Consider the following 8,699-nt stretch of genomic DNA (forward strand, 5'->3'; position numbering starts at 1 on the left):
GGTGGTGCACCCCAACTCCCTGGGGGCAGAAGCTCTTCCACTTAGGACCCTTCCAGACCACACCTGATGTATCTATCTGTCTGGCTATATGCTTTAAAATATCCTTTGTAATAAGCCAGCAGTAGTGAGTAAACTGTTTTCTTGGGTTCTGTGAGCTGTTGTAGCAAATTATTGAATCTGAGGAGGAGATTGTGGAGGCTGTGAATTCTGTACAAGTCAGACAGTTCTGGGTAATCTGGGTACCAACTAGTTGCAATTGGGCTTTAAAGCAGAAGACAGGCTTGTGGGATTGAGACTTGTGGGGTCTGTGCTTACTCTGGTTAGTGTCAGAATTGAACTGCAGGACACCAAGTTCATATTGGAGAATTGGTCGGTGTGGGGGAAACAAACCACACATCTGACGTCAAAAGTGTTTTGAGTATGAGTAAAAAAGACCCCCCATCATATAGCTCCTCAAATATCCTATATATTTCCAGAAGAGGGAAAAAAACAAGATGAAAAGTATTAAATCGTGTTTAGTTCGAAGAAAACTATTAATAGTTTATTAAAAGGTCTGCTACAGAAACAAAAATAATGTAAAAACAGGAAGGGAGACAAAACATAAGACTCTTAAATATAGAGAACAAACAGAGGGTTGCTGGAGGGGTTGTGGGAGGGGGGGATGGCCTAAATGGGTGAGACGAATTAAGGAATCTATTCCTGAAATCATTGTTGCACTATATGCTAACTTGGATGTAAATTAAAAAATAAATTATTAACAAAATGTAAAAAAAAAAAAAGGTCTGCTATAGGGAAATGAAGAAATTTGCTTTTCTTAAACACTAGAGAATTTTGCCAAGCGTTTTACAATCCCAAAAATAATAGAGTCATAAAGAAGAAACTGAGCTTGACTTATTTACATCAGCAGATACAACTTTAAAAATAATGTTTTAATGTGGTAAATTACACATAACAAAATTTACCATTTTAGCCATTTTTAAGTGAATAGTTTAGTGCATTAAATTCATTCACATTGTTGTGCAGCCACCAGTGTCCATCCAGAGAACATTTTTCATCTTGCAAAATTAAAATTCTGTTCTCAGGGCACCTAGGTGGCTCAGTCAGGTAAACGTCCAACTCCTGATTTCAGCTCAGGTCATGATCTCATGGTTCATGAGTTTCAGCTCCACGTTGGGCTCTGCAATGACAGCTCGGAGCCTGTTTGGGATTCTCTTCTCTCCCTCTCTCTGCCTCTTGCACACACTTGCTCTCTCTCTCTAAAAACAAACAAACAAACAAACAAACAAACTGTTCCCATTATACAATAACTCCCATCCTCTCTATCCCCGTGCCCCCCAGCTCCTGGCAACTACCATTTTACTTTCTGCCTCTATGAATCTAAGTACTTCATATGAGTGGAAACTTAAAGTATTTGTGCTTTTGGGACTTATTTCACTTAGCATGAGTATGCCTGTCTTCAGAGTTCATCTATGTTATAGCAGGTGTCAGAATGAACTTCCTTTTTAAGACGAATAATTTTCCATTGTATGTATAGACCACATTTTGTCTATCCATTTATCTGTTGGTGAGCATTTGGGTTGCTTCCACCAAAATTTTGTCTATTGTGAGTAATGCTGCCATGAACATGGCATACAAATATCTCTTCAAGATCTTAAAATTGTTCTTAGTATATACCCAGAAGTGGAATTGCTGGGTCATATGGTACTTCTATTTTTGTTTTTAGAAATGGTCAGCTGGTATAATTTTATTTATTTTTTTAATAGTTTATTGTCAAGTTGGTTTCCATATGACACCCAGTGCTCATCCCCACAAGTGCCCTTCTCCATGCCCATCACCCCCCTTCCCTTCCCCCCACCCCATCTGCCCTCAGTTTGTTCTCAGCATTCAAGAGTCTCTCATGGTTCGTCTCCCTCCCTCACCCCACTACTTTTCCCCTTCTTCTCCCCCATGGTCCTCTGTTAAGTTCCTCCTAATCCTCCTGTACGTGCAAACATATGGTATCTGTCCTTCTCTGCCTGACTTATTTCGCTCAGCATAACACCCTCAAGGTCCATCCATGTTGCTACACATGGCCAGATTTCATTCTTTCTCGTTGCCATGTAGTATTCCATGGTATAGATAAACCACATCTTCTTGATCCATTCGTCAGTTAATGGACACTTAGGCTTTTTCCGTGTTTTGGCTATTGTTGAGAGTGCTGCTATGAATGCATCAGCACTCCTGTATCCCTTGGGTAAGTTCCTAGCAGTGCTATTGCTGGGTCCTAGGGGAGTTCTATTGTTAATTTTTTGAGGAACCTCCACACTGTTTTCCAGAGGGGCTGCACCAGTTTACATTCCCACCAACAGCGTAGGAGGGTGCCCGTTTCTCCGCATCCTTGCCAGCATCTAGAATCCTCTGATTTGCTCATTTTAGCCACTCTGACTGGTGTGAGGTGGTATCTCAGTGTGGTTTTGATTTGTATTTCCCTGATGAGGAGGGATGCTGAACATCGCTTCATGTGTCTGTTGGCCATCTGGATGTCCTCTTTGGAGAAGTGTCTGTTCATGTCTTCTGCCCATTTCTTCACTGGATTGTTTTTCAGGTGTGGAGTTTGGTGAGTTCCTTATAGATTTTGGATACTAGCCCTTTATCTGGTATAATTTTAAAAATACCATTAGGGTCCATTCTAGTGATTGTTTTCTGACTTTCTGCAGTAATCTAAATCTGTGTTTCACAAACTTTGAAATAAACTATAAGGCTCCTTATGTGGATTTAAAATTTTTGTTTTATTGAGGTGTAATTAATATGCAATAAAAGGACAGGCATTAAAGTTTCAGTTCAGTGAGTTTTGACAACTATATACACCCTTGTAACAACCAGACCAAAGTAAAATATTTCCAAATGACACTTTCCAGCTCTTTTGTGCCCTGTTCCAGTCACTTTTCCAACTCCCTCCTTCAAGGTAACCACTCTTTTATTACCTTTAGTTTTTCCTGTTTTTGTACTTCATATAAATGGAATTATAAACTATGTAAACTCCTGTTTGGGGCTTATTTTGCTTAACATGTTTTCCGAGATGCATCTATATTGTGTATATTAGTATTTTGTTCCTTATTTATTGTTTGAACACACCATGATTTGTTTATTCTCATGCTTATGGATATTTGGATTATCTCCAGGTAGAGGTATCATGAATGAGACTGCTATGAACACTCTTGGACAAGTCTTACTGTGAATGTTTTCATTTCTCTCGGGTAAATAGTTAAGGATGGAATTTAGGTTTATATTTTCCCAAAGAGGTTGTATCATTTTATACTCCCAAAAGTATTTATGAGCATTCCAGTTGTGCCACATACTTGCCAACACTGTCATGTTCTTTTATTTCTAGTGGGCATAGATAATTTTTGTGGGCATAGGTATTTCACTGTGATTTAATGCTGATACGTTGTGTTGACCCCTTTTTCTAGGGCTTTTTGGCCATTTTTATATCATTTGTGAAGTGTCTAAGTCATTTGTGTCCCAACCCCTTTAAGCTGTGTTGTCTTTTTATTTTGATTTAAAGATGTTTTTGTCTATTACCAATGTTTTATGATGAGCAGATATTTTATATTTTGATGAAGTTCAACATATCATTTCCTTTATGGTTAGTGTATTTTGTGTCCTTTTAAGAAAACTTTGCTATCTCCAACCAAAATGATAAAGATATCCATCTATGTTTTCTTTTGGAAATCCTATGGTTCTGGGTTTAACATTTAGATTTATGGGGGTGCCTGAGTGGCTCAGTTGGTTAAGTGTCCGACTTTGGCTCAGGTCACGATCTAACAGTTTGTGGGTTCGAGCCCCACGTCGGGCTCTGTGCTGACAGCTAGCTCAGAGCCTGGAGCCTGCTTCAGATTCTGTATCTCCCTCTCTCTGACCCTCTCCTGCTCACACTGTGTCTCTGTCTCTCAGAAAAACATTTAAAAATTAAAAGAAACCATTTAGATCTATGATCTATCTCAAATTAATATTTGTGTATGATATAAGAAGATGCCAAGGTTCAATCTTTTTTTCCACACAGACAGCTAATTGTTCCAAATAACATTTGTTAAAACTTTCCTTTCTCATTGAATTGCACTGATTCTTCTGTCAAGAATTAATTGACAGTAATTATTTCAGGGCTCTGTTCCATTGATACATTTGTCCTTAAATCAATGCCATACTACCTTCATTACTGTTGAGTAGTAAGATCTGGTACCATCCTCCAATTTTGCTTTTCTTTTAAATATTATTTTGTCTCTCCTAGATCCTTTGCATTTTGATATAAAATTTCAAATCAACTAATAATTTCTTCAAGGAAGACTGCTGGAATCTTTGAAGGGTTGTATTAATTTTATAGATTTAGTAAGAATGGACATCTTAAGAATATTGAACTTTCCAATGAACATGGCATCTCTCCACTTGTTTAGGTCTCTCCTGATTTATCCTAACAATAGTCAATTAGTTTTCAAAATAGAGATCATAACACATCTTTTAGGCAGATTTAATCCCTAATAACTTGATGATTTTGATGCTATGGTAAATGGCATTGTTCATTTCATTTTCCAATTGTTTATTGGTAGAATACAGCAATACAACTGAATTTTGTATACTAACCTTATATACTATGAAGTTGATAAATGCACTAATATTCTAAAAATATTCTAGAGTTATTTTCATATGCAAGCATGTTATTTGCAAATAAAGGTTTTATTTCAGTAAGCAGAGGACACCTTATGTCAGTCAAGACAGAGAGACTCTATTTGGAGATTTGTCTTATATCCTGTCCCATCATTTTTGTTTGTTTGTTTGTTTGTTTACTTAGCTACTTAGCTTTTTATGGAACTATAAATTCTTCAACTTATAATTGCTTAGAAAAAGTTTTACTTCATCTTTTCTCATATTTATTCTTTTTATTATAACGTCACACTGGCTAGGACCTCAAATATGATGTTGAATACAAGTAAGAACAGGCATCCTTATTCGCAACCTTAGAGGAAGGTGTTCAAAAGTTCACCATTAAATATGATGTTAGCTGTATGTTTTCCAACATTCCTTTTTATCAGATTAAGGAAATTGCTTTCTGTTCTTAGTGTGCTGAAAGCTTTTATCATGAAGGTGATAAATTTTTGTTGGTAAACTGTAACAGAAAATTTGTGAAGATAGCACAGATTGTTCCCATAAATCCCACACCCAGTTTTCCCTATTGTTATCTTACATTATTATGGTATACTTGTCACAATTAATGAACTGATACTGATACATTATAAATCAAGTATTAATCTGATAACTTTATTCAGATTTCCTTTTTACCTAATTTCCTCTTTTTTCTGTTCCAGTATCCCATCTAGTACACCATGTTACATTTATTTGTCATGTTCCCTTAGGTTCCTCTGGCTGTGACAATTTATCAAACTTTCTTTCTTCTGATGACTTTGGAAGTTTTGAAGAATACTAGGTAGGAATTTTGTAGAATGTCCCTCAGATGAGAGACTGATTTGTCTGAATTTTTCTCAATTATGGTTAATGGGTTTGGGGGAGAAGAAAGACCACAGAAGCAAAGTACCATTCTCATCAAACCAAATCAAGTAGAATACTACAAACAAAATTTCACTGATGACGTTAACTTGATCACCTGAGACTGTACATATCAGATTTTTCCATTGTAAGTTATTCTTTTTTCCCCTTTCCATACTGTGTTCTTTGGAATGAAGTCAGTATGCATAGCCCACATGCAGGGAATGGAGACTTATAATGCACGTTCTTGAGGGTGGAGTTATCTATATATGTTATTTGAAATTCTACTGCATGGGAGATTTGTTTATTCTGTCCCATTTACTTATTAAGCCATTTATTTACATCATATACTTCTGGATATTTACTTTTTATGTTGGGTTATAATCCAATATGATTTTATGTATTTTTTTGCTTAATTTGTTCCAGTGCTAGTTATTGGGAGCTTTTTCAGTTGGCTCCTGTATCCTTTTGACTCAAGCCTTTTATTGTGGGCTTTTAAAAAATTGAGATGTAACTGACATGTAACACTGTATTAGTTTTAGGTGTATATACAATGAGTTATGTATATATTGTGAAATGATTACCAAATCAGTGTAATTATTATCCACTACCACACATAATTACAAAATTTCTTCCAGTGATGAGACTTTAAATATTTATTCCTAGCTAGGGGAACCTAGGTGTCTTAGTCTGTTAATCATCTGATTCTTGGTTTTAGCTCAGATCATGATCCTGTGGTTCATGAGTTCAAGTCCCACATCAGGCTCTGCACTGTGCAGAGCCTGCTTGGGAGTCACTCTCTCCTCTTTCTCGGCCCCTTCCCCATTCACAGTCTCTCTCAAAATAAATAAACTTAAAAATTTATTTTAAAATTTTTTCCTAGGTTTTTCTCATGCACTTGCAAACGGGATTGTTTTTCTAATTTCTTTCTAATAGCTCATTATTCATGTACACAAACAACTGATTTTTGTATATTGATTTTGTATCCTCCAACTTTACTAATTTCATTTATTAGTTCTAACAGATTTTTGGTGTCTTTAGGGCTTACTATATATATCATATGCAAATAGGATACAATTTTACTTCTTCCTTCCTGATTTGGATGCCTTTTATTTTTCTTGCTTAATGGTTCTAGCTAGGACTTCCAGTACTATGTTGAATATGTTGAGAAATCTTCCCTGTATACCCCCTTTGCTGATAATTTTTAATCATGAATGGTTTACTTTTGTCAAATGTTTTTTCTCCATCTACTGAGATATTATGTTTTTTATTCATTTTATTAATGTGGCATATCACATTGATTTGTAGATGGTGAACCATCCTTTGAATTTGGAATAAATCTCACTTGATCATGGTGTATGGTGTTTTCAATATTTTTATTTTCTTGTAGTATCTTTGGTTTTGGTATCAGGGTAATGGTGGCCTTATAAAATGAGTTTGGAAGTAATCCTTCCTCTTCTATGTTTTGGAAGAGTTTGAGAAGGCGTTAGTTCTTTAAATGGTTGCCAACAATTTTTTTTTTAATTGTGTCATCAGGATTCATGTGTTTCTTTAGTACTGGAAATTCTCAAATGTTAACATTCTTCTTATGTCCTTTCCCTTGTTCACTCTATTCACTCCTTTGGAACTCTGATTATAAGTAGTCTGGCACTTCTCATTCAATCATATTTTGGCCTCTCATAGTTTCTATCTCTGTACATCTAAATTATCTTCTCTTTGGGGCACCTGGGCAACCCAGTCGGCTGAGTGTCTATTGATTTCAGCTCAGGTCATGATCCCAGGGTCATGGGATCAAGCCCTGAATCAGGCTCCATGCTGAGCATGGAGGCTGCTTGAGGTTCTTTCTCTCTCCCTACGCACTTCTCCCCCTCTCTCAAATTAAAAAGGAAAAAGTTTTAAAAATCTTTATTAAAAATAACTTATCTTCTCTTTAATTTCCTCTAATTGTTAAATCACTTGTTCCCTCCCACCCCAGTGTATCAAACCAGTTAACTGCTTTAAGGTCTTTTTTCCAAAACCACCTAGTGGTTTTTAATAGTATTTGCTTTTCCTATGTATTTTCATATCTATTTCACATATCATTTTAATAGTTACACTATAATCTCCAAGAAGTAGTTCTATTTACTGACAGGAGTAAGCATGGCCTGGAAGTATTGGGAAACTTCTACAAAGCTGTAGAAAATGTGAGTAGATTTCCGCCCCCGACCCCACCTCAGGTCCATAAGGGAGTGCCACTAACATTAAATATAGAGAGGTAAGGGCAAAAATTATATACTTGGAATACCAAGGAAGAAAACTCAGTTTCTTGCTCAGTCAGACTAAGCTATACTCAGAGAAGTTTAAGAAATTCCTGGTTGTTGGGATGAGCACTGGGTGTTATATGGAAACCAACTTGACAATAAACTATATTAAAAAAAGAAAAAGAAAAAGAAATCCCTAGTGTTGGGGCACCTGGGTGGCTCAACTGGTTAAGTATCCAACTTCGACTCAGGTCATGATCTCAGGTTCGCAGATTTGAGCTCTGCATCAGGCTCTGAGCACAGAGCCTGGAGCCTGCTTCAGATTCTGTCTCTCCCTCTCTCTCTGCCCCTCCCTCGCTCATGCTGTCTCTCTCTCAAAAATAAACATTTAAAAAATCTTTAAAAATAATAAAATAAAAAATAAAAAAAGAAATTCCTGGTCTTGACATGGATCCCCAGAACCCTTCATTGTTGTAAGGGAAGCTGTGAGCCTCCTCTGTGAAAACTTTGAGGGAGAATGAATATGGCATATGCAGGAAGGAGAGAAGATGGCTACTTTCTGTCTCCACTCTAGAAAGAGACTTGAATTCCTGGTGCTGAAGGAGTGGTTGTTGTCCAGACTTGCTCAACATATTTGGACTGTAGAGGCACTTTTTCAAATAAGTCAATTTGGGAGATAGAAGTCAAGACTATTCTCTCATGAAGCTAAATATACATATTTACAGTATGCACTAGCTAAGTTTCTGAAGTGGCTGAGATTTTACCCTATGTAATGGCTAGTGAGCTAACCTATTACTGTTTCATGGAAGCCTGCAGAAGACATGAGATTCCTGGTTGAAAACAAAGGACTTTACCCACAACACACCAAGAAGCTTAAGCTTCATGTTTGTGTCAGTTCTCAATGCCCCCAAGGCCTCTATGCATGAAGCAGGTGGGCCTAGA

This window comes from Crocuta crocuta, unplaced genomic scaffold, assembly GCF_008692635.1.
Source record: "Crocuta crocuta isolate KB4526 unplaced genomic scaffold, BGI_CrCroc_1.0 scaffold267, whole genome shotgun sequence".
In the NCBI taxonomy this organism is placed as follows: Eukaryota; Metazoa; Chordata; class Mammalia; order Carnivora; family Hyaenidae; genus Crocuta; species Crocuta crocuta.